The 26,650-nt window shown below is 40.5% G+C and overlaps 1 protein-coding gene across 5 annotated transcripts in view; it reads right to left on the reverse strand.

The window, feature by feature from the left end:
* The window catches only part of ARPP21 (cAMP regulated phosphoprotein 21), a 160,680-nt gene extending 137,115 nt beyond the window's left edge, over positions 1 to 23,565 (reverse strand). The window contains exon 1 of one of the 5 annotated variants that reach the window (XM_066350874.1): positions 23,264 to 23,565. The gene's annotated coding sequence lies outside the window, so the exon portion shown is untranslated. Of the gene's footprint in view, positions 1 to 1,154; positions 1,175 to 19,902; positions 19,924 to 20,638; positions 20,708 to 21,933; positions 22,676 to 23,263 lie in introns of those variants that run through there. The other 4 variants (XM_066350873.1, XM_066350875.1, XM_066350883.1 and 1 more) reach the window with 4 other exon arrangements.
* Between the last annotated feature and the right edge of the window lie 3,085 nt (positions 23,566 to 26,650).

Genomic DNA, 26,650 nt, shown 5'->3' on the forward strand with positions numbered 1-26,650 from the left:
CCCTGACTGGAATGGCACTTCCGGGATAAAGGAGATAGTCCCCCGTCAGATAGGACCACACCCAGCCACCTCCATTCTCCAAAGGATTCTTCCTTTGAAGAAATTCATTTGATAGCACATGGAGGATGACTGCTTTGAACCAACCAAATGAGATTCAAAAGTCACATCTTCTCTAACAAATTCCTGGTCTGTTCTTCCTCTCTGCTCACCTTGACCTCTATCAGGGTACACACTTCCATTTCAGCACTTATCATGGAATCCTGAAGTTAGCGAAGTGTCAGGCTGTTAGTTCCCCAAAGACAGAATGTATGCTTAGCTTCTCTCTGTGCCTCTAAGAACCTCCAGGAACATAATAGGAAGATAATAATAATAATTAAGCTTTTTTTTTTTTTTTTTGTATTTTTCTGAAGCTGGAAACGGGGAGAGACAGTCAGACAGACTCCCGCATGCGCCCGACTGGGATCCATCCGGCATGCCCACCAGGGGCGATGCTCTACCCACCAGGGGGCGATGCTCTGCCCCTCCAGGGCGTCGCTCTGCCGCGACCAGAGCCACTCTAGCGCCTGGGGCAGAGGCCAAGGAGCCATCCTCAGCGCCCGGGCCATCTTTGCTCCAATGGAGCCTTGGCTGCAGGAGGGGAAGAGAGAGACAGAGAGGAAGGAGGGGGGTGTGGAGAAGCAAATGGGCACTTCTCCTATGTGCCCTGGCCGGGAATCGAACTCGGGTGCCCCACACGCCAGGCTGACGCTCTACCGCTGAGCCAACTGGCCAGTAATAATAATAATTAAAAAAAAGTTTCTAAAAAGGTCTTCCGATCACCTTAGCCAAGAAACGCGTACTAATTTTTCAATTACTTAAAATATTAAATATTTATATTATATTAATATTATCATGTTTTCGAAACATGTTTATCAGGCATTTATGCCTTAAAAACATACTGACCCCATGTGTTGTGTCTCTATAAAGAGCACTCAGGTCAGCAAACATTTTCCAGGCACACGCTGGAACTGACCACCCGATTAAAGAAGTCCCTCATCTGGGGAAACTGGATCTAGTTGAATAATGACTCACACCTGTGATTTCCAAAATAATTTCTCTGACTCTTCAATAAGTACTAATTGACTCATTGTCATTATGAAATTTTGAAAGGGTACCTCCAGCTGGCATTTACCCAGTGGTAAATCATTGTTTTAAGATCACACGTAGCTGAAGATCAAAAGGACACAGGAATGCCAGATGGCTCTTCTTTTTACAAATCCTGGGGAGAAGATAGAATCATAAATACATTTTTGGAGATGAATGTTTTTCAGACTTTAGGTTCTGACCTGTGAGTAAATCAGAAACTCAAATCACTAGTTGCAACTTAAATTTTTAAAATGAAATCAATAGAACAAACACAGAATGGAGTGGAATGAAATGGAGGAGAATAGAGTAGGTGGAAATGAGATAAAAATTGGAGTATATTACCCTCGGTAAGCTATGCCTTATTTTGTAAAATTGAACTTCATATATATGTGTGCAAGTGTTTGTGGGATGTATCAGTGCACCTGTATGTTTGTATTATGTACTTTAAAAAAAAATAGGTCCGTGTCAAAATAGTTGCTGGAATAGATAGCATCATTTTTCCATAACTGTTGGAAGAATAATCGGAAAGATGTATATAATTCATGCCTTGATTACCAAAGTCAGCGAGAGAAAATACGGGAGGTGACAGGCTTCCTGCGGTGAAATGCAAACATTATTTATGAGATTCAAAGACCTTATCATTTAAATATGAGGACTGATGCCGCCTATGAAGATAGAGCATCTCAGTTAAGACAAACAAATGATTATCTTGGACAACAGTGCAAACAAGACCCTAATTCATGGAGCTGCTAATTGCTCTTCCCAGCTGCAGGAGACTGGCCTGTATTCCGTCTCTCCCCATGCGTACTACGTGCAACATTTGTACAGTTGCCCTTGAAATTCATCCCAGCGCAAGTCCAACCGTACACACCAGCACCTGGGGCGCCAAAGAGGGCTCAGTTCAGAAAGAACCTGTCTAAAAGGCCGCTACTTAAAGGCGTCCAGTCTGCATTTTACCGACCTACGTTTACCTGTAAGTTGTGCTGCAATTAAACTCATACTTAATTGTCTCTATTTCCTCACAAAACTTACTGATATGTCACCAGAAAGAACTTTGAGAGCATGCAATGTAGCCAAAGAGAAATTGATATTTCATATCAGGTTTTTAAAGTTTTTTAAAGATTGGTATTCAGATGATAATCACCAATTTTTATAGTTGCTCATATTTAGTTTAACTTAAAACAGATATATTAACCCAAACTATAAAAAAATGGCTAAGATGCCTGTCCAGGTGGTGGCGCAGTGGATAGAGCATCGGACTGGGATGCAGAGGACCCAGGTTAGAGACCCCGAGGTCACCAGCTTGAGCGCAGGCTCATCTGGTTTGAGCAAGGCTCACCAGCTAGAGCCCAAGGTCGCTGGCTTGAGCAAGGGGTCACTCAGTCTGCTGGAGTCCCCCAGTCAAGGCACATATGAGAAAGCAATCAATGAACAACTAAGGAACCACAACAAAGAATTGATGTTTCTCATCTCTCCCCCTTCCTGTCTATCTGACCCTATTTGTCCCTCTCTCTGACTCTCCCTGTCTCTGCCATAAAAAAAAAAAGGCTAACATGTTTTCATCTATAGTATTATGTGTCAGATGCCACAAGGAACACCCTACATATAGTGTAGAAACCTGAGGTTCAGAAAAACGGTCTGCTGCAAAAGCCCAAATGGCACAGATGTTATTCAAATGTTGATCTTAAAAACCCATGCTCTGTCCACTGCCTCCCATAACATTATTTAATTTATGCATTTGGTGTGTGTTCTCAGAGCGGTGAATCAACACCCACACATACAATCATGGTTAGTTATTCAAGAAAGATGCCAAATCAGTAATAACTACATCTTTTAATCATAAGAGAGTATCTTCTCTGCAATTCCTACCTAGAAACATGCAATTATTTTTCATCAGAAAAGTTGCGTTGGATGTCCCACTAAAATACAAACAGCAACAAAAAACCATACTCGATACTGATTCAGTAATAATCCTACAACTGAGAAGTGAATGAGCCACAGGAGACCCTGTTACTATAAAGTGGATGCATGACCTTTGGTCCCTGCTGGAATGTGACCCCATCTGGAGGAAGGACTGTGTGTAAAGTTCACGAGGTCTCACCTTGAAACCATGCTGGCATTCACGCTTGGAGATTTCTTTGAGAAACAGAGCAATTTCTTTTATTTATTTATTTATTTATTTATTTATTTATTTATTTATTATTATTATTATTATTTTTACAGAGACAGAGAGAGAGAGTCAGAGAGAGGGATAGATAGGGACAGACAGACAGGAGGGACAGACAGGAACAGAGAGAGATGAGAAGATCAATCATCAGTTTTTCGTTGCGACACTTTAGTTGTTCATTGATTGCTTTCTCATATGTGCCTTGACTGCAGACCTTCAGCAAATGGAGTAACCCCTTGCTCGAGCCAGCGACCTTGGGTCCAAGCTGGTGAGCTTTTGCTCAAACCAGTTGAGCCTGCGCTCAAGCTGGCGACCTTGGGGTCTCGAACCTGGGTCCTCTGCATCCCAGTCCGACGTTCTATCCACTGTGCCACTGCCTGGTCAGGCGAGGTAAAGCATTTTTATTTATTTATATAAATTGATGGTTTTGCCTCACATAATTATACAAACCCAGTTACTCAGTATAACTAAAAGATAAGTATTATTCTGCTTTTATTAAACATTTTTAAAAATTATATTTATAGGACTATAAAATTATCATATAGTCAACATGCCTTGCATGGGTTGGGGACCTGTATAGCCCCATGAATTAACACATGTATTAGTTGGTCTAATCACTACAACATTCAGGCTACACACAATTACATCACCCCCCCCCCCAAATAAATTCATGCCATCTTTCTACAATCACACCTCCCATTTGACACATCTCTGGGAAATCACTAATCTATTCGCTTATGTTGTGATGGTTTTATCATTTTGAGATGTTATATGAATGGGATCATACAGTCTGTGATGTTCTGAGATTGGCTTCTTTCACTCAGCATAATGCTCTTGAGACCCATCCAAACTGCTGCACGCATTAATAGTTGGATCCTTTTCATTGCTGAGTAATATTCCACAGTATGATCATACCATTGTTTATTCAGTCACCTAATGAAGGATATTTAGCTTGTTTCCACTTTAGGGCAATTGTAAATAAAGCTGTTATTAATCATTTTCTACATGTTTTTGTGGTCATAGTGCTCTAGTGCTCACCAATTTTTATATACAGTATAGGTTTTACTTGACGCTTAGAATAGCCAATCTTGTGGATTACAAATGTTCTCTATCTCCATAAAGTTTAGAATCCTACACTGCAAGCTCTTAGAACACAACCTCGGGGGAAACTTGCATCCTCCCGTAAACACACACAACACAGGTTCCTAACTCTTTCTGTCCAGTGGAATGTGCACTCATCTCTTCTTTTAAGATGCTGTGTTTTAAAAATAATTTAAAAATAATAATAATAATTTTTATATCAATGTAAATGAACATTTATTCTGAGCCTTGTTTGTTTTGATATTTTAAAGTATTCCTGTGATATTTCAGAGTAGGAAACATCAACCATGCAAATTCTACATTGGACAAGGAGATCCTTGTTCTAGGTCCATAGTTCTCAGATTGTGGTACCCAGACCAGCAGCAGCAGTATCACGGGGAAACCTGTTAAAGATGCAGATATGTGGGCCTCGCTCCATGTGCACTGAGTCAGAGGGTTCCTCAATCTGTATCAAAATAAACCCTCCGGGTCATCTGTGATGCGTGTGCCGGTTTAAGAACCACTGCTGGCCCTGGCCTGTTGGCTCAGTGGTAGAGCGTCGGCCTGGTGTGCGGGGGACCCGGGTTTGATTCCCGGCCAGGGCACATAGGAGAAGCGCCCATTTGCTTCTCCACACCCCCCCTCCTTCCTCTCTGTCTCTATCTTCCCCTCCCGCAGCCAAGGCTCCATTGGAGCAAAGATGACCTGGGCGCTGGGGATGGCTCCTTGGACTCTGCCCCAGGCGCTAGAGTGGCTCTGGTTGTGGCAGAGCGACGCCCCGGAGGGGCAGAGCATCGCCCCCTGGTGGGCAGAGCGTCGCCCCTGGTGGGCGTGCCAGGTGGATCCCAGTCGGGCGCATGCGGGAGTCTGTCTGACTGTCTCTCCCCGTTTCCAGCTTCAGAAAAATACAAAAAAAAAAAAAAAAAAAAAAAAAAAAAAGAACCACTGCTTGAGGGGTGGGCCCTCTTGTGCAGTACAGAAGATGGAATGTCATAGTCTGAAACTTCCCTTAGAGATGACATTCTCACTCACACTCCCTTCTGTATTAGGATTCACGTAAGGAACGGGATGGCTCATTTGTGTTGAGAGATAAGCCCTAGATCACCAACTGATATTTATAAGACAGAGAGCCGAGTTCATTTTGGTCACTGGGGCAGAGCTATGGAATCAAAACCTGACGGGCATAGAAATCCCCGACTCCTCATTTGAAACAACAAATTCATCTTCCCTCTGTTTCCATCCTGACACTTCATCAGGGCTGATGGGTAGGTGACAGGGGTAAACGCAAGCTTCCGCTTCTAATTGATTCTGTTCTGTAACCCTGTCCTCCGTGAGATGTTGTTCATTAACAGTGAAGTAAGTGAATTCAGAAGAAAAATGTAGTAAAGCAGCTAGCTTAGATCACTGATTTCACAATAATAGGGATTCTTTTTTACAGCATAACCAGGTTGTGAATTTATATGAAGAATATATGTGTAATACATATATTATATGTTTGTATATATATAAATTTATTTATGAGTATATACACATATATATTTATCAGAGTAATCATTTAGATCCCCAACAATAAAATTGTAGGTAATCCTGTTTATCTAAGTAAAACGGATTAGCTAATTCGTATAATGAATTAGAGAGCTTAAGATACTTTAGAGTAATGTGTTCTCTGTATACAATGTAAACTAGATTGATATCAAACAAATCCCTATATTTACCAATAAATAGTATTTCTAAGATTTTCCATTTCTCCAGGTGAGCTGAATGGAGAAGCAAATAAAATAATGTTGGTTGTTTGTTTGCTTCAGGTCACAGAATAGAACTAATAAATAATGATGAAAAACATTTAATTAGCACAGTCCCTAAACTTCCTCTGTCCAGCTATTTTAGCAAAGCCACTCTCTTTGAAAAATGATTAGTGAATAGATTTAATTTAATATTATCCCCCCTGCACTTAATTTTTGCTTCAGGGCAGGGCTGAAACTTCTGTTAACACCACCACTTCCTTTATCTGACAAAACCGCCTCCCTGAGGGGAGAAGGATAAAAAGGTCACTTTGATCCTGTACATCTGCCAAAAGCAACTGTCACCCTCTGGGCCAAACACATGAAAAGCACAGGCGGAGAATGAGCCAGGCGTGTTCCAGGTGTCTGGGCTCACTTGGTAGAAAACACATCTAGGACAAACAATCCAGGCAGGAAGCTCACACTGGCTATTTCTAATTCGAGTTTGCCAGAAAAACAATTTCAGGGGGAAACATAATAGTAAAAATAGATACTGTCACCCTCAATATCAGTAAGTTGCATAAATATGTGTTGGCAGGTGGGATGGAAGTAGGTTTATCTACCTGGCATTAGCTCTTCCCGGGCGGGACGGGAGGCAGAGTATAAATAACTAGTGTAGCTCTTTGTCCCCTCCGGACAGATAGACAGCTTCGAACAAGAAGCTGAAGACTTGTGATTCAAACAGTAACTTCATAGCATTTTCAAAACAAATATTGATATATACTGAATTTTGTTACACGTTTTCTTATAGGTTCCCGTGTTTTTGTGGCTAAATAGTCCCTATAGGAAGGAGATAACAGCTCCACATGTGGCAAGTGTTTAACATGTGATAACTTCTGAAGGTCATATTGTTGCCCCATGTATTTTAATGCGGCAACTGAAGCTCACAATGGTTAATTAACTTGGCCAGGCCACTGAGAGGCAGAAATGGAATTCAAACTTAAATCATCTTGACCTCAAGCCAATTGGCTTCTTAGGACACTAGGAGAAAGTGTGTCCCAAGGATAAGTGACCTCAGGAGCTGAAACTCCATCCTTGTCCCAAACGGCAGCCCCAAGCACAGATTTGAGACGCATGCAGACAAAGGTCCACCCACTCTGAATCAGTTTCAAGAGTTAATTTCCGCCATGGCCCTTTGGTTAGGGCACCGCCGTGTATCCTTCCGCTCTCCTGATTCTCAATTTCTGATCCTGGTCTTCTGATGAGATCTAATTCTCTGTGCCTCATACGGCTTTTACCCATTACAGTGGAAATCATGTTACACAGAAGAAATAGAAGAAGGATGAAATAGACACCTTTCCTTTTCCTTAGACACAAATTTTGCCACAGCTGTGACCACAACTAAGAGCAAGCAGATCAGTGAAGATATCACCTGGGCACCCAAGTGAGTCCCTTTCTCATAAGAGGCAGTTCATAAGTATCAGTTAATATTTACATTGCAAAACAATAATACAAAATTATTTTTCCAAAAACAATGACCCCCCCCCCCAAGAACGATGATCAAAAATGATCCAGAGGTAAATTCAGAATAGAAGAATACCAATTTTTCCTTTGCACTGTCCCTGTGGCTTCAGCAAATAATACAGGCAGAGCTACAGTAGTCTTGAATCTCCATACAGATCAAAGATTTAACCTGAGCAAACAAGGCAATTCAGAGGGCAGAAGGAGCATGCCAAGTGAAAGGGTACCCGCAGAGCCCAACAAATCACACTAATGACTTAATCGATGCAGAAATAAATAGAGTTGCCACACAAATGGCTACTCAGTAACTTCCCTAAAAAGTTCAGAAAGCATCGCTTTCCTTTCACTTGGATTTTTCTTATGTTTATCAGCACAGATCTTCACCAGGAGAACCCCATAGTTGACTATCAATTCAAAACATTAGGCAAGTTCACTAAAACGTTGAGTAAAGTATATCAGTCCTTTCAAACCTGCAGGTCTGAATCTATTTCACTGCCGCCAATTACTTGACTAACAGTGCAAACCATTTGATCCCTGCAGAAGCCCGAGGATCTAATCTACAAATGACGACATACATGCTATCACCTCACCCTCTCTGAAAACATCCAAACCAATCTATTTTTCATAGCCAGGTCAAAGCAATGAGGGAATGTTTTGTGGTGATTTGAGAAAAAGTAATTTTAGAGCCTTCTTCTCTTGCTAGATGGGTTCTGTGAATCTCTGATTATACAAATGGCCTTCGGTCGGATAGAGCAGTTGCTTTTTTATCTGCCAAGTGTACAAATCACAAGCCCACCATTAACGTTATTTGAAATCATTTCTAGGTCTTAAAGTCCCAAACTGCTCCTGGAAAGGTGGTAAGATGAAACTTCCTACAGTTTTTCTAGACAAATCCAGGAGGCCTTGTTAACTTCCTTTGTAAATAAACATCAGAGCCATAAGCTCACCCCAAGTGAGTTGCCATTCGTAGATAATGAACTATGGTGTGGAATTTGGTGCACACACAGATTAATAAATCACTCATGCACAGCTGTCTTTTTCAACGCTCCTACTGCCCATCCAAGCTTATAAAATATCAAACTCTACAATCCGGGCAGATGAGCACCTTCTAGAACAGGGTTCCCCAAACTTTTTACACAGGGGGCCAGATCACTGTCCCTCAGACCGTTGGAGGGCCGGACTATAAAAAAACTATGAACAAATCCCCATGAACACTGCACATATCTTATTTTAAAGTAAAAAACCAAAACGGGAACAAATACAATATTTAAAATAAAGAACAAGTAAATTTAAATCAACAAACTGACCAGTATTTCAATGGGAACTAGGCTCCTCTCACTGACCACCAATGAAAGAGGTGCCCCTTCCGGAAGTGCTGTGAGGGCCGGATAAATGGCCTCAGGGGGCCGCATGTGGCCCGCGGGCCGTAGTTTGGGGACCCCTGTTCTAGAAAGTCATCTGGACGTCAGGGGCCCGCAGATGGCCTGTCCTCACCAAACCCTTGGCTTGGAATTGCATACCACGTATGGTATGGTTGTGCTGAAAATGAACTCCAATTATGTGTGAAGAAAATACTCAAGAAAACAGCCACACTATGAAAGCATGTCTCCAGATTGGGAGGGATCTAAAGGGGATGTTTTATGTATGTGAAGCCAATGGCATCAAGTCAAGGTTGTGATAAGGACAAGCAAATAGAAAATACGAGCACCAGATAAAAATAAATTAATAATGCTAAGCACTGGGCTAAGCTCTTCAGCTTTGATTCTTACAACCGGCTCATTTTGGAAATGAGGAAGCTGACGTTTGGAAAGGTTAAGAAGTTTACAGAGTTGCAGAGAGGGACTGAACCCTCTTTGTTTAACAATTATTCTTGGTAGGGCTTCCTTCTAATCATTTCAATTTTATTTTATAGCATTAGTCCTTATTTTCAAGGCTAAAACAGCAAAGTATAACCAAAATGTATAAAGAAGGCAATATAAAACTGGTCCTTGAATATAATACCAAAACTGTCATTGAACCAGGGGTCTCAAACTCGCGGCCCGCCGAACAATTTTGTGCGGCCCGCAGACTAATCCATGAAGTTCAAAATATTTTGGATAAAATTAAGTAAGCCTAGGGGCCTACTTGTATTTTTCATTTCTCTAGCATCCTAGCTAGATATTAGCTTAGTTAACAGCAGTTGTGATGCGAACTACAGTTTCTGGTCGTTTTGTGACACTGAGTAAACTGCATGTACGATTGTGCTTGTTGTACTGATTTTTTTTTGTTTTCAACTGCAGTGAGAAAAGTGTTGCGTAACAGTTGCCTTTTGTAGACCTAGTGCGGCCTGCCCAACGGCTGTGGTCTTGCTCTGCGGCCCACATGCTGAGTTGAGTTTGAGACCCCTGCCATAGACACTAAACTGGAAGAGAGTTCCGCGATCACCTGGTGCAATCCTGGTGCTTTATGAGTCATTTCTAAAAGCAGGTTCTTCTGCAGAGTTTCGGGTCAAGATATCGGGACTTAACTAGGTCTGGGACAATGTATCCAGATATCGCTCTGCTTCCAAAAACCTAAGTATTTATCTCTGCTGAAAGAAAGATCTGCATCCTTTTTAAAAAAAGTCATCCTTCAGGTATCCAATAAATGAAATATTTTATTCCTCTGAAGTTTTCCTATAGCACTCTATGTAATCTCATCTCCTCATTACAGGCACATTTTTTTAATCTATTAAGGACTTTTATAATGTTCTGAAACTATTTTCATTTCTTTTTTTTCAAACGCACAAACCTCAAAAAACTCAAAAAATAATTTGCCTTTAGAAAAGCCTTTTTAATTCTAAATAGATATTTTCATATGATCTGAGATGAACTTGAACCTTGCTTGCAGTTCAGAATCCAAGTTCAACTTGAATCAGTGGCTCGCCACTCTAGTAATATTGTTAATGTATTATTTTATAAGATCAAAAAAGAATATAGTGCCTCATCCCAATTCCATATACATCCTCCTAATAATTGACTTCTTTCTCTTGGTAGAGAGTTTCCCATCTGACAGTCTTAGTTTCTGGTCTAATCACCATGAGAACGTTCCCCCAGTGACTTATCAATGTTGCTCATTCTTCCTTGTTTGTTTTTTTTGGAAACAATATGGTTTCTACCCTTGAGACAACTCCTATGGATTTTCCTAATTAACTTTCCCAGTAAAGAAATGTTTTCTACTTTGTCAACATTACCTTCTATTGCTTTATCATCCAAGATATTGTCCATCTATTATGTTGGAGTTTCCTCATATTCATTCAACTCATTGTTCAAACTTTTAAAATGTATTTATCTTTCCCAAATGCCTATAAAATCTTATATAGCCCATTTCCCAAATATGTAGCACGGCCCATAGAAAACCCCTGATAAATATTTGAAAACCAAGGATGAACAAAAGAAGAAATCATCATGATCTCTGATACAAAGACAGGTCACACAAGAACTCAGCTCTCCTCGATTCAGGGTGCACAGAAATCCTCCCACTTTGACATAGTGTGGTCCAACATACATTTTCTGACTTCCTGATGGGAAGATCAGCTGGGTCAGAATCTATTATTTTTGACCTATTCCAAAGTCTGCCACAGTCATAGAGAAGAAAAAGAATGTGCTCCTCATCTCTCTAAATCAAGTTGCCAGGTTTGGAGTTTCCTTGGGAAGTGGACAGGTGAATAGAAGTTCATTCCATCAGAACCACACTTAGCATATCTTCAAATGTAGAAGATAATGAAGAAAGCGAACTCATTCTCCCCTGAGTCAGCTGCATTCCTTCTCTCGGACTAGATTGTTTTTATAGAGAGGGGTAAAACATTAACCCAGTTGTCAGTGATCCTGAGGGGAGGGGACTAGGGTTTGTCATTTAACCCTAGTGGATCCTATTGCTCTTCCCATGCAGCAGGAGGAGCAGGAGGCACTCTTTAATAGCTTGGTGGGAACTGATTCACTTAAGACGGGAAGAGGGGTCTGGAATTCTCCAATTTGTCAGTATCCTTTTCCTCCTCCCTCCTCACCCCTGCCTGCTAATCCAGAGGCCTACTTGCCCAGACCTCTAGAGGAGTGAATTATTTCCCCACATCCTGGGTCACCTTCACCATGGTTAATATCTCCAAAGTCCATATCTGCACTATATATAGTAAACACAAGTTGTCTTTAGCTCTGTGTACCAATGATTTGGAAATTGTTAGAGAATTTGCCTTGGCCTCATCCCTTTCAGGTAGATGAAAAAGTGATCTATATATTGAGTTTTAGCAGACTATTTTACAGGCTCTGTTAAATAGAGGACTAGAAGCCCTACTCATTGCCCGAGATCTGAAGAAGAAACTTCTCTGTAAGAGCCAAAATGTCTCCAGGTCAGGTGCAATTTAAACATAAGGGCATGTCTTTGTTCTCTTTTCCAGAAAGATGAATGTCAGATCCACTTAAGCTGAAATTTTAAGGAAAAAAATTTAAAACTTAGAGCTGATTTTGAATCCTGAATATTAAATGCCATCAACAATAAAATGTTTTTTTTTTTTAATTCAGGGAACTTTGATTAACTATCTGCCACATATGAGCAAAAATGGCTAAGAAAAATGTATTGGGAAATATACTTTTGGGCTAAAACACCTTTTTACTTAATGTGTTACTTAAATGACTTGTATTTAAGCATATGTCTTATGCCAAATATATAATATATTATATATTATGTAATATATAGTAAATTATATATTATATTATGTATTAAATAACTTATATTTTATAAACATATAATTATATAATATAAGTTATATAATTATATATTTTAATTTTTCTTTTCTTCCCTTTTTTGTTTGTTTGTTTTTCAGTAAACGTTAGAATACTACAGGTTATAAATTTATTCTCAGGTACCTCAAAGAAGTTTCATTGGATAACTTTTGATTGTGTTATCCCTAAGAATGGCTGATATTCAAATTATAATTAAAAAAATGAAGTGTGTGCCTGACCAGTGGTGGCGCAGTGGATAGAAAGTCGGCCTGGGACACTGAGGACCCAGGTTTGAAACCCTTGAGGTCTCTGGCTTGAGAGCAGTCTCATCTGGCTTGAGCATGGGGTCACCAGCTTGAGTGTGGAATCAGTGACATGTTCCCATGGTTGCTGGAATGAGTCCAAAGGTCACTGGCTTGAAGCTCAAGGTTGTTGGGTTGAGTCCAAGGTCACTGGCTTGAGGAAAGGGTCACTGGCCCAAGTGGCTTGGAGTCCCCACCAAGGCACATATGAGAAAGCAATCAATAAACAACTAAAGTGATGCAACTACAAGTTGATGCTTTTCATCTCTATCCCTTCCTCTCTCTCGCTCTCTCTCTGTGTCTCTCTCACAAAAAAAAAAAAAAAAAAAAAAAAGGACAATTATTTGATCAATTATTTGCTTGCATGGCTCACCCTGTTCTGTGCTGAACATTAACTGTGGTTCTCCATTTCCTGATGGGGAAACCAACTGACTGAACTGCTAAGAGATGTTTCCCCATCCTCTGGCCATTTTCACACAGGTATAGAAATGAATCGATTCAGCAAAACTAAATGCAGATACTTCAGGATCAGAGGCCAGACCCGCTGCCCAGTCCACACAGCACACTCGTGTGGAGAGCCTTCTGCAGGGGTGCGGGGAGCCCGTCAGCAAGCACAGAGCTGCGCCTGCTTTCAGCTCTCGGGAGGAGGGGAAAGCTCTCGCCACCTCCCACCCCCTCCACTCTGCTGCAGACTGCTCCCCCCCAGGAGTGCAGGACTTAACGTTACTCCTCTATGGGTCCATGCCAACCCTCTGGAGGTTCTTCAGCCACCCGCTAGATGGTAGAAATCACACAATTAAAATGTTTTGGAGAAATAATACCTATATGTTCATTGGACACCCCTGGAAGTGAGACTGACATGATTTTTATATAATGTACACTACCTCGATTATTGTATTTCCCCATGTATAAGATGCACCTATGTGTAAGATGCACATTAATTTGGGGGCCTGAAATAAAAAAAAAATGTATTACATAAAGTTACTGAACTCAAGTTTTATTCAGCATAAAATTCATATAACTCCTCAGCACTGTCAAAACTCCCATCCATTAGCATATCCTTATCTGTGTCTGATGACGAATCAGTGTCTTCAGCAATGAAGGCAAAAACAAGCGGAAAAAAGGGGGAAAAAGAACTACAACCACTGTTTAAGATGCACCCAGTGTTTGGACCCTAAATTTTTTGGGAAAGGGTGCGTCTAATGCATGGGGAAATATGGTAGTTACTAAATTCGCTGGGCCTTGGGTATATCATAGGCACAGAAAGAGTAAAGCCAGTCTCCAGTTTTAACCATCTAATTTTTTATGGCAGGAGAACAGAAGAACTGAAATTACTCAAAAAGAAATTATTTAAATTTAAAAAAAATCTTAAAGGGAGGTTTCTTTCATTTATATAATGAGTTGTAATCTCTAAAGTTTTTCATATGAAAAGATAATGGCTCCTTTAGAGTGACTAATATCTATATTTCAGTTACCTGGTTTCTTTTATAAATATTTTTTAAAATATTTTATTTATTGAATTTAAAGAGAGAGGACAGAGAGAGAAAGGTGGGGAACGAGGGGAGCATCAGCTAAGAGTTGCTTCTTGCATGTGCCTGAATCAGGCCAGCCCAGGGTTTCGAACCAGCGACCTCAGTGTTCCAGGTCAATGGTTTATCCACTGTGTCACCTCAGGTCAGGCAGATACTTTGTTTCTGTTTCAATCCTACAAGGTAGGCCTTATGCTACTGTATGAGAAAATGAAGCAATGAAGAATTAATGAAACCACTAGTCATGTGACTAGTAATTGTTTAGATGGGACTGGTGTTTCTACACAATTTAACCTGCTGAGACTAGGAAGCACAGAGAGGTTTAGAGTCTTGGCCACAATCATACTATTAGTTCTTTATTTAGACCCAGAAGCCAAATTACTGGTGGTTCAGGTGTTAAATCGCCTATTTATGAAGGTTAAGTTTTAGGGAAGTGAAGATGTGGATACGCTATTTTATACAGGCCTATGTCCCAAGACTTTTTCTTTCAATCCAAATGTTGCACTTCTTTTTTTTTTTTTTTTTTAACCTGCAAAATCCCATGGAGGTCCACGTGTCTCTGCGGCAAAGCCTTCCTCGTCATACCCAGCGGGTACCCGCTCCCTCCCACGTAAGCTCCGAGCCTCTGTCTGGTACACAGTCGCTCTGGTAGTCTTACCCTGACCTTCAATCAGAAGTTTCACAGAGCTCAAAATATATGTCTATACCTTCCTGCATCCTTTCTGATAAATAATGCAGATATCATGATCATTTGCGTGGTAAAATAATATCCCTCTTGATGGGATATTTACAATCTTATCCTAGGATATACATACATTTTTTAAAAAATATCAACTTCGTTACCTTTTGCTATGTATGCCTTCTCACCTCTTGATGTGGGGAGGAAATAAAAAAACACAAAAAACTGTCATCGATAGTTCTGGATGAGGACAATAATTATGATAATAATTAAAGATTAAACCATCCAGTTATTAGCGTGCTTAATTGTGCGTAAGCAGACAGCAACAGCATGTACACGCAACTTGACTACATGCTCTATTATATAATTTGTTCAGAATTCTGTTAGTGATTATGTGGAAATTTCAGGGTTGGAGTAAGACTGTAGTCTTCACAAAGGAAATATGTGTTGTGACCAAAGTTAAATCAGCACCAGAGTGAAAAAAAAAAAAAAAGAATCATTAATACCAGCTAGTTGTTTGCAGTGGGATCTTTAAATTCATCTTTAATGTCATGCCAGATGTTTGATAATTTCCTAAAATTCTTACAATACCGGCAAAGCTAATTACATTTAAAATAAACAAATATAAAATTATGTAATTTAAAAGTGTTGGCGCAATCATTCTCAAAACCCAGCTAAAATAAACAGGATCATAACTATGACTGCAAAGTCCTGACAACTAATTAATTTGGCAGAGTTCAATAGCAATTTTAACCCAAGTATGTACTACACTGGTTTCAAGAGTCATCATTTGATTATAAACCTTAGTCTTCTTTCTCCCCCCTTTTAACTTTTTTAAAAGAAAGTACGATATTTCTAATCAAAAGGTTTGTTTTTATCATTCTCATTTTTTTTTTAAAAAAAATAGTGTTTTAAAGGTGCAATGACTATTTAAGGCTTGTAAATGCTGCAGAAAGCCTTGTTCTGTCACATCCTCATATGGGAGCTATTTATTTTCTGTCCAACAGCTTTTTGATGATTAAATTAAATCAAATGCCAGCAATGCTGGGATTTCTCCCAAAGTTACATGCATATTAATCAGCAAAATGCTAAGAAAAACATGTCAATGCAGAGTATAGATATCGTCTTATCGATAAATATTGGGAGCTTCATGTGAGGACTTGAGCTTGTGTTTTAGAAACGTTTTTATATACCTTTTGATAAAAGCAGCAAAAACACTTCAATAGCGTTTTATTTTCTTATTGAGTTTATGAGCAAATAAACGTGACATGAGTAGGTTTTGTCCCTGAATTTCAGTGACTTCCCATGCCCTTTCTTCACTCTCTGTTGACCCATGGCTTGATTCTTCTAGATCTCTATAACAGTGATGAAATCATCTGAAAGCAAGTCAGATTACTAAACAATTAGATAGTAGGTAGGCCTTCTGATTTATATGCCAAAGGAGATTATACTTGGATATGTAGGATCATAAAACTTTTAGAATTCAATGTCCTATTTTGTTCTCCAAAGATGTTGAAACATTTTGCCTCAGTTCTTGATGTTGATTTTCAGTTTTGACTCATTCAAAATATGTCAACATGCTTTATTATCATTATTTTTTCCTTTAAGGTATGATTTCTATGGACTAGAATGTCCTAAAATGGGTATCATATCTTGGCAATTAGAAGAAAACCTGCTAAATATATGAGGCACCCTTCATCTCATTACCCTTTCTCTTTAGATGGTCAAGTATTTAGTGTATAATGAAGTGACCAACAATAACACAAATATAACAGAATGCGTATCCATTATTAAGAATCCAGCACTCAATCTGCTCGAGAAGTTCCTGAGTTCTTTTTTTGGATGTTCCTATCACAAGGACTTAATTCTTAACCTGTATGCATATAAGGGATTGATTACTAGTTTTATCTAAGTAGATAAGTTTTGCAAATATATCTCAATGAAAAAAAACCTGTAGAAAAAAAGACTATATTATGTTATGCAATTCTGCGTCAAAACATTAACTACAGCATGCCAAGTTAATCTCTATAAAAATTGCCAAAAGATTGGAAATAAAAAGTGATGTAATCCTTCTTTTCAATTGAAACCATATTTTATTTTTATTTATCTTAAAACCAATGCTATTATTTAGGTAAATAAATTTGTTAAAAAAAAATTATTCTTCATATTTTGTGTGTTACCCACAACGATTTCTAATGTAAGAACTGCTGTATCATTTTGACGTAGTATGAAATGTGAGAATATGGTAAGAGGCCTGATTATAAAAGAGATGATTAATAAAAACCCCCTCCTCATTACCTAGAGAAAATTAAATTATTTTCTGTTGCTAGTTAAAAGGAATAATCGTAAATTACTTTTAAAATGTTGTATGCATTTATGACTGAGAAATAACTATGAGTGTGTACCTTGCATGAGACCATTTTGGACTAAATCTTTGGCATTTTAATGTCACAATTATAATTTTATGCTAATAGATATCACTTGATTATAGAACTTACGAAAAATCTTATGTAACCTGTGGCATTGACATATATAGATATTAAGCGGGACTTATATAAAAACCTCCAGAAGAAATAAATGTATGGAGAGGAATTTAAAACATTTATTTCTGTGGCCATAGACAGTGATTAACATTCATTTTACCTGGCAATACTGAGGTCTATGCTGGCAGCTGGGAAAGAAGTCATGACAGAATGCCAAGAATTCAATTTCAAAGTAGAGAGCCAATTTGGTGTATTATAGTCAAACCTTTTGTTTTTCTATTTCCTTTCAATTGCCCCAAATAATTATTTCCATTCACTGTTTGGTTTACCTGTGTAGCTATTTCCCAGGGCACAGCTATGTCCCCGTAATTTTATGGAAAGGTACATTCAAAATGATCAATGGGCATTTTATGTCTTAAAAAATATCACCAGACTACAGAGGATTTCAAGATCACAGATAACAATGTTACCAAACATTAAAAATTGCTCAATGAATGTGACACTGTCTTAAGCACTTTATTCTTTATCAAGTATTATATATATATATTTGTTAATGTATACAATTTCATACTTTAGATCTCAGAAATAAAATGGTTGTGATGTAAATTCAAGTGATAAATACTTTGAACATCCTGGGCCAAATTTAATCCAACAAGAGCAAAATCAATTTAAATTAGAAGACTCCAAGTCACTGAAAAATGTAGATTTATTAGAACTTGGCATAAACACACCTTACAGGAAACTAACGCTCAGAAGCAAAGCTAGCCTGAGAAATACAAATGTAGTCACAGATACACCTCACTAATATTCTCTTTTACCTTCAATAGTCCTTCAGCATTTACTTATATCACTTGCTGGAAATCATTTATCGTATTTAACTTTAAAGGTTAGCATGGAAAATAAAAGAAGGCAAAGTCAGCAGAAATGGGGAGGCCCCGGAATTCACAGATTTCCTAAAAAAAATGAAGATCCTTTGTCTAAAGAGAGGAAGTATATATTTTATAAGTTCATCATCACCGACTGGAAATATGTTCAGAACTTTCCAGGAGACAGAATGCATTTTTAAGGAAGCCCATTCATTTTCTGATTAGAGATTACTGAATTTCTAAACACGCCACCACCGTGTGGTACCAGTTAGAATGATGCCAGTACTTACCATTTGAAGAAATGGCTTTCAGTGTCGACATAATTTTTCAGCCCCATATTCTTCCCTAACCAACCTCATCACAGAGCAGATCTGAATTGAACTAACTTATATACAAATGGTTCATCTGCAATTTCCAACCTTAGGAACTTTAAACTGTCTCCCCATACTAATGAGATTTCTCAATCTATTCACTTCTGGCTACATTGCATATTGTGTCTTCAGTGGCTGACTCATTCCACACTCTACTCATGTATCTTTATCATTATCTTGTCCACAGACAAAATACACACTGAATTCAGATGAGAATACCCACTGACATGAGAATCTTGAGTAAAGTAGCAGCATTGTGGTCCAAATTGTATGACCACTAAGGAAAATATTAGAATTAATGCATATTATTTTTTCCCTCTGGAAGTACAAAGTGCAAAACACAAACAATAACAACAACCAGTTATAGTAACTCCTTGAAACTAGTTCCCTTGGTAGGTTTATTTTATTGTTTTTTAATGAAAACTGGCAAAATCCAGAGCAACTTTGTACATTGCTCTAACAGCTTTATTTAATAATAATTATGTGGCTCACTTTCCCACTTAATAAAACATCACTTTTTCTTATGTTTATTAACTATAAAACCACTGAGACATTTGTCTAATCAGCTTCACTCTGAACAAAGAAATAACCTGATTATAGTGTGTTGTTAATATGAAAATGAGCAACAGAAACCTTACTGAGTAAACACTTTCACATTCTATCTGAAGACAAGTTCTGCATATATGCAAACATTGCAGACAGATGGCTTCCTATGTTTTGCACACTATAATATTAAGATACTCCCCCTCGTTATTACATTTCAAAAATTATCAGTGCTGCCTCGGTAATCTACATTTTTAAAGCATTTAACCTTCAGTAAGATGATCTATTTATTGCGCTTGTTTCAAAGTAAAGAGAGGAAACAACTCAAAATATTCTATTAAGTTTCATCAAAACTTCCTGCTTGCTTCACTTAGGTGCTACACAATTCTTGACCTAGCCTCTAGGTTTATAAAAGAAAATGAAATTCACAAGGCAGAGCTTCAAGTTATCATAATATTTTAGAAGGATGTTAGCTACTTTACGCCCAAAATATTTTACAAGCTCCAAACCCTTTATTAGAACAATATTATAGGACTCTGAAATTATTTCTGCATTTCTCACCACCCAAGAACTTGACAGCTTGTATTAAAAATAGTATGCATGCAGGAACTCCCTGGTTAGTATCTCCCTTAAGTTTTAAGGCACTCCAATTATTGAGTCTTCTTTCTAAGAATCACTGAAGAGGTTTATGAAGACATATCAACCCATTCATGTTTCAATTTCTCACGAAAATCAATTGATTTCTGTTAGTGCAATATATTAGGACTAATTAAAATTACCATATCCAGCAGCCAGTCTGTACCTTTCCCGATATCCTTCTCCAGTATCCATAACCACCCACTGCTCTGTCTTCCATCATGTTTCTTTTATTGCTGAGTGAGGCACTTGCTCCTTCATTAAATAGCATTAAAAATAGACTGCACAGAACTCCCCACTGGAGCATGCTCTAACCGGGCTAATGCCACAGTTCTCAAGGTAACTCCACTCAGCTGGGATTGGGAGGGAAATTCACTGGGAGATGAGCTATTTGCAAATCCAACAGCACACACAAACCTGTCTCGGTCTGAGCTGAATACAGCAAAATACATCAGCATGTAGTGGAATTAAGTCACTGAGAGGCTGCAAGTCAATTTCTGGAGCTGTATAAGTTTTTATAAAGGTGACTCTCCTAAACAAAATATTCTGTTAAATAGGCATTTATCTACAGCAACTTTATGTTATTTATGAAATCACCGAAATCACGTCCAGACAGAGTAACTTGAGACATGTAGGCATAGCAGTCTAAATGTCTTGAAAATTGCATTTAAGTCAAATTATTTTAAAACCTTAATTGCACTGATAAGCAAAGATAGCAAACACGTTAGCCTTTTGTATCTTTTGAGATTAGGAAGTGTACTCCTTAAAGAATATACTAAACTCTCCAAAAATTCTTAAAATATTCTGGTAGTTGAAGTGATAAAAAGAGGTTAAAAATGTGACAGAAAAGGAAATACAGGTTCGAACACAAATACATACCTTTAAAATCCATATAAACCTAAGAAGGGTGCATGCATCATTTTGCACATGCGACCCACATTAGGCATGCAGCAGAAGCAATTATTGTCAAGATAGTAGGTTACTCGGCTATTTGAACAAAACATAGCTAGAGCTCTAGGCTTCCACATGACTTGCCTTTTGTGAAAATGACATTAGCTACAATCCTATTAAGACATGCAAGCCCTGTGGTGACACAAATACAGAGGATCAAAGAAGCAGGTGCATTTATTTTAAACTGTGTGTCAAAGGTTTTCTAACTTTTACCATATGAAAAATGATTTGCTGTCATCTCCATTTCTCTGTTTTCTTCAAACAATCATAGCAATTTTGATCTCCAAAGTGGATGAGGAGGAGGGAAGAATCCTTAGGACTTAGTTAGCATTTGAGCGAAATCGTGTGCAGATTCATTCCAACTTTGGAGAACGCCATGCTTGCTGAGAGAGGCTTAGATGCCAGGCCATGCCAATGGACTTAAAAAAAATCGTTAAGCCTAGTGTGTATCTGCATTCTAAACACATTCCCATGAAAGTGATCATCCATCAGCCTTGCATTGTGCTTTCTAGCTCCCCCATTCCTCTAACTTGCAATTCCCTCTTTGTTTTTCCTTTTCGGCTTGGACTCTGTCCTTCTCCTGTATCCTCAGGAGGTGACCAAGTCCTGAACCTGAACAGTGGACAGCAACCGCATCCTCTCCAGCTCGCTTTCTCTGCGTAAACATCAAATGAGTCCATTTCTCCTCCTAAAAAACTTTTCGAAACACCTGTCTAATTCAACTCAATTCTACCACTAAATCTATACAACCTGCCACAGAAGACATCAGATTTGGTGTTTGCCATGAAGCACTGATTTCAAACATGTTAAAATAAAACCGGACATCAATTTTTGCCCCTGAACCCCTTGAGAGCCAGGACCCCAAGTCCTGCGAGATCAACAGATTACAACTTTTGGCCCCTTGTATTGTCTGTCCTCTTTTACATGAAATCAGAGCCTTGCAAACTTTCTACCTTGATACCTGCATAAATCACCACAGACTTCTCTGATGAAAAGAACTGCCCCTTTTCAATCCTCTTCCAGTTTTCCATTAGGGAAGGGGGAGTTTAACCTCTCCTTTGACAAACATAACACAGTACATATATAACAACAGCTTTCTACAAACAGGAAAGAGAAACACAGACGAGAAACAATTAGAAAGAAAAGCACAGATAGATGGCAGAAAGGAGGGGAGAAAATCACAAAAGGCGTGCAATATTCACGTCGAAAACCTTGATTATTACCTGGACCGCACAGTGGATTTCCCCCCAGCGTCTTGGTGCCTTGATTGATTTGATTTTTGGCTTTTATTAATATTATTGTTTCTCAATGATTGATTTGTCTGGATTTGTTTGATTTGGCTTGGATTTTTTTTTTTTTTGGTCGATTTATTGAATTGCTAGTTAAATGAGGTTTTTACAGCATCGGCTGGGATCCTTCCAAGCCTGTGGCGGCCACTGCTTCGGCGACGCTGGTGGCTTCAGCTGGCGACCCGCTGCCCCTTCTGCTTGTCGCTGCTCCGGACGCGCTCAGGGGGCGCGCCACCGCCTTCTCTGCCCGGGTGGTTGCTGGGAATGAACGAGCCCCCACCTTCTGTCTGCCAGTCTGTCCCTCGACACGTCTGTCTGTCTGTCTCTCACTCAGGCTGGCAGCACAGCGCGGGATTCTGGCTTTCCTGCGCCAAGTTCTCGGAGCTGTCACTCTCGCTGCTGTCAGTCTGTGTGTGAGTGGGTCCGTCTGTCCCTCCTGGTCTCTCGGTCCAACTAACAATGCAGGGTCCCTCTCGCCGTCTTCTGTGCCCGCATCTCTCTCTCCCTCTCTCACTCAGTGCCCCGGCCTCTTCCCTCGGACAGAGGAGGGCGTCTGCAGGGGAGGGAGCACGCGATGCGCGCTCTCTCCCTCTCTCTCTCTCTCTTTCTCTCTTTCTCTCTCTCTCTCCTTCTGCCTCTCCCTCTGTCTCAAGCTGTCTTAACTGCTCGCACCTGTCCGTGGCTCTGTCACTCTCAGTCCCACTCTGAGCCAGCCAGCCTCGGTCCGTTCCTTGGTTCCGCGTCCCCTACGCGCCCCCCTCCCGCCTCCGTCGTCTGCCCCTCCGCGCGACTCTGCCCTCCCACGCGGCTGGCACTGCCGCGGGGGGCGGCGCCCGGCTCCTCTCTGCAGCGCGGTCCGCGTCCGGTCCCGCCCGGCTGGAGGCAGGGCGCGCGTGGCATGTGGTCCCGCAGCTGCTTGAGCTGCGGACTCTAGTCCCCCGACCCGCCACACCCGGGAGATGGCTGCGGTTAGGCGCCTGCGGATGCCCGGGGCCTCTCTGCCCCTGGGCGAGGCCAGAGTTGGCCGGGTCGGCGGAGCTCGGGCACCTGCCCGGTGCGCCTGGCGCGCGCGGTGCCATCCATTCCCCTGAACGTTCTCCGCCAGCGCCAAGGCTAGAGACAAAGCGCATGAGCCACGCGCGGAAGCGCGAGCATCATTAATCAGAGAGAAAACTGGCACGTTGCCCCCTGCCCCTCCACACCGCCTCCACGCTCCCGGCCAGCAAGCGCGCACCGCCCCTGGTGCCCGAGCCCAAAAGCGTACCACTCCCGGGCGCCTCGGGACTCCTCGGACGCTTGGCAAAGCCTTGCTCAGCTCCCGTGCTCCGGTGCTCACTTTCCAGGCCAACTCTGCAGAGAATTTCCCACAATAAAACCTCACTCCACCCAATGCATCGGTAGCCTCAGAGCTCGCGGAGATTCACGGCTCTGAGCAAGACCTCAAGTCTGGTACGCAGCGCCCAGTGCACTCCTGTGGGCGACTGACTTCCCGGACCGCCGCCCGCTCTGCGCTCCTTTAGAATCACTGAGGTGCTGCAGAAACGCGGGTAGGACAGGGCGCAGGGCAGGGAACAGAGTTGACATCCGAAGAAACAAAAGCGCTGCACGCTGCATTTCCCCATTTGTTCTGGAGATGTGCAATTTTTATTATCTGTAATTCTATTTCTTTTTCTTTCTTTCTTTCTTTTCATTGTCTCCAGGAACACACAACCAAACCAAAAAAAGAAAAAAAGAAAAAAAAAAAAAAAAAGGAATCGTGGAGGAATGGGAGTACATTTCCAGAATACCACCCACCCATCCTGAGTGCTTGTAGCGCCTACTTTTCCAACATTATAAGTCACCAGCCAAGATAGATCATTCTGGCTTTCTGCCCCCAGCTGAGAGCAAGGCATTTGACTCTGGGCTTCTTTGCTAGGTTGTTATTAATGTGAAGCAAAATTATAGCTGTACGCGCCTGCTTGGAATTGCCAAAGCTCATTTTGACAGTATCCAGCAATTCAGCTTCTGAAGTATAGACGCTGAATAGCTATGGAGCTGGAGGAGAAAATCAACTTTTACCAGCTGCAATTAGTATCCCCGGGAATAGACCACAAACAAGTAGCTAGCATAAACCATATCGTGAAAAATCCCACATCCTTGTAGTTTCCTTTGTTGACATCCATGTCTAATGACAACATTCTAAACAGATTTATTAAGGGATGTGCCTTCCACTTTCTACAGAAATGTAATTTTAACAGCTGTAGCCATGTTTCTATCTGCTAAGGTATTGACTCTAAATATCAAACAGTTAATATGTGCAGCACCAGAAGACACTGCAGAAAAACTAGGAGAAGGGTGCACTGGTCCTTGATGAATAGATAATTACTGTATTTTCCAAATATGAGAAATTGTCTCCCATGGGGATCAGCGATTGCTGGAATAAGAATGTATCTGCTGTGTGAATTTACAGCAAATGAAGCCCAGGGAACTTGAGACCCTGATGTCAATCAATTTCTACTCAGTCCTCTCCAAAAGCATTTTAACAGGCATTCCTTCCGCCCCCCTCCTTCTAGCCATCTGGAATTCTAGAGGAAATTAATAAAGGTATTTCTAATTCTCTTACCTTTCTTTCACCTCAAGTCATGAAAAAAATCCTACTTTTTTTTTGGCGGGGGGAGAATTGTGTGTCAAGTGCACTGTGTCATAACTCCACACAATTGCAACCGCACGGGAGAAGGTGAGTGTATTTGATTTTCCTTCTGGGTGGGACCAGACATCCGCATCTCCTGAACGGACGGATGAGTAACCTACGAACAGAACAACCTAACAGCTTGCTCTGAGGACAAAGTCTTCCTAGAACAAATCAGACTTCACTTTGAGAATTTACTAAGAAAATGGAACTTGATGCTATAACCTGGATTGGGAATTACAACCATTGTGTGGCGGCTGAACGGTGGGGAGCAGGGGGGGCCTCAATCCGTACTTTTAGTACAAACTCAAGAGATTAAGTAAAAGAACAAGACAAAATGTTTCAGTATTGTAATAGCGCGTGGACACAATCGATGACAACACTTATTGCAGAAAAGACAGCATCTCAAAGAATAACACTAATTGGTCTCAACTAAATCTTCTACCTTTTCTCATAATATTTTTGTCAATAAATTAAGAAGGTGACGTCTCAAGTTTATTTGAGGCTATGTAGATTTTGAGCTCTCAGTTAACCAATTTTAAGTTTTGCATCCCCATGTGGGACTTGAAATATCCTTCTGGGAACATTAGGCCTACAGTGAGCAATGAATGATTCCTCGAGGTATTCAGAAAGTGTTTGTATTTTTTAAAAAACACTTTGAAACAGTCATCATTCCTAAATGTCCTTGACCTGTCATATATTAACCATCCCTAAATTTACTAATACTGATCCCTCCCTCCCTCCCATACTAGACCTCTGGTGACAGATGCAAAATGCCAATCACAGAAGTGTTTATGCACTTACAGCATCTTCACTTTAGGCACAGTGTGAGAAGAGAAAGTGGTGCTGTTGTTATTCTCTTGATCTGAGTGCTTTTGGAATTTATTTGGTATCATGTTTGAAATAAAAGAGTCTACACGTAACCAGGTAACCCTAGCCTGGGGAGTTGAGCTCACCTACACACTGGCAAACATCTAAGATTATCTCGACAAGCTCCTTTAAACACATATTCCCTTAAGACACTAAATTAGTGCCCCTTAATGAAGCTTCCAAATTGGATTTTCAAAATAAGGCAAATTGCTAAAATCGCCCATCTACCTTTGTAAGCACCTTTTCAGCTGAAGCGAGAAGTAGAATTTCCATGCTGTTGAACTTCCATCATTCCTCGACAATTAGGCTGCGAGGAATTCTCCTTTAGCGCGTTTTCCCCCAACACCATCAGGGCCCAGGGATCCCCTGGAGAATCTTTTCATTTGTCCCTGTTTCCAACGAAATAATCTAGGGCTTATTAAATACCAGTGTTGGGTTTAAAGGCACACAAATACGCGTGGTAGAGAAAGGCAGGGGAACAAGAAGGGGAAAGAAAAGATGAGCATTTCAACCAGAAGAGTTTAGTTCCCCATTCTTATTTTATGCTAAAGCCAGAATAACTCTAAAAACACATTTCGGAACATCAACAAAGCATGTTACATCACGTAGGCATCTGAGCATGGAGAAATGTCACGATTAAAAAGCAAAGAGGACTTGGGAGACTAGAAACCAAATGTTCTGATGGCACGGCTCCCTGGACGGGCGGCCATGTTCCCTCTGCCGTCTGCCTTGCGCCCTGGAAGACAATGAGCTCCATGAAACCTCGGTGTCCTCACAGGCAGACGGTGAATGAACACGGGCCTGCGCACCCACACAGGGATGCTTTGCCGAGAATGCAGACCAAGACATTTCCTCAAAAATGTATGTGTGGAGTATTTTTTCGTAGAGCTGGATCTCAATCACAGGAGGGGCAAGAAGAAGGGACACGGGAGGGGACAGCGAAAGAGGTGTTTAAGAAACCTGTCACTAAATGATCTCGGCATCGAAACCCAAGAAAGGCTGTTGACTAAAAATTGCATGTTTCTTTTCAGCATCTTTTGAAATAGTAGTCTTGAAATACAGCGTCACTAGAAATACTAGTGCTCAGACATAGCTCTAGTATTCAAGGGGTTT

This window comes from Saccopteryx leptura, chromosome 10, assembly GCF_036850995.1.
Source record: "Saccopteryx leptura isolate mSacLep1 chromosome 10, mSacLep1_pri_phased_curated, whole genome shotgun sequence".
Classification (NCBI taxonomy): Eukaryota; Metazoa; Chordata; class Mammalia; order Chiroptera; family Emballonuridae; genus Saccopteryx; species Saccopteryx leptura.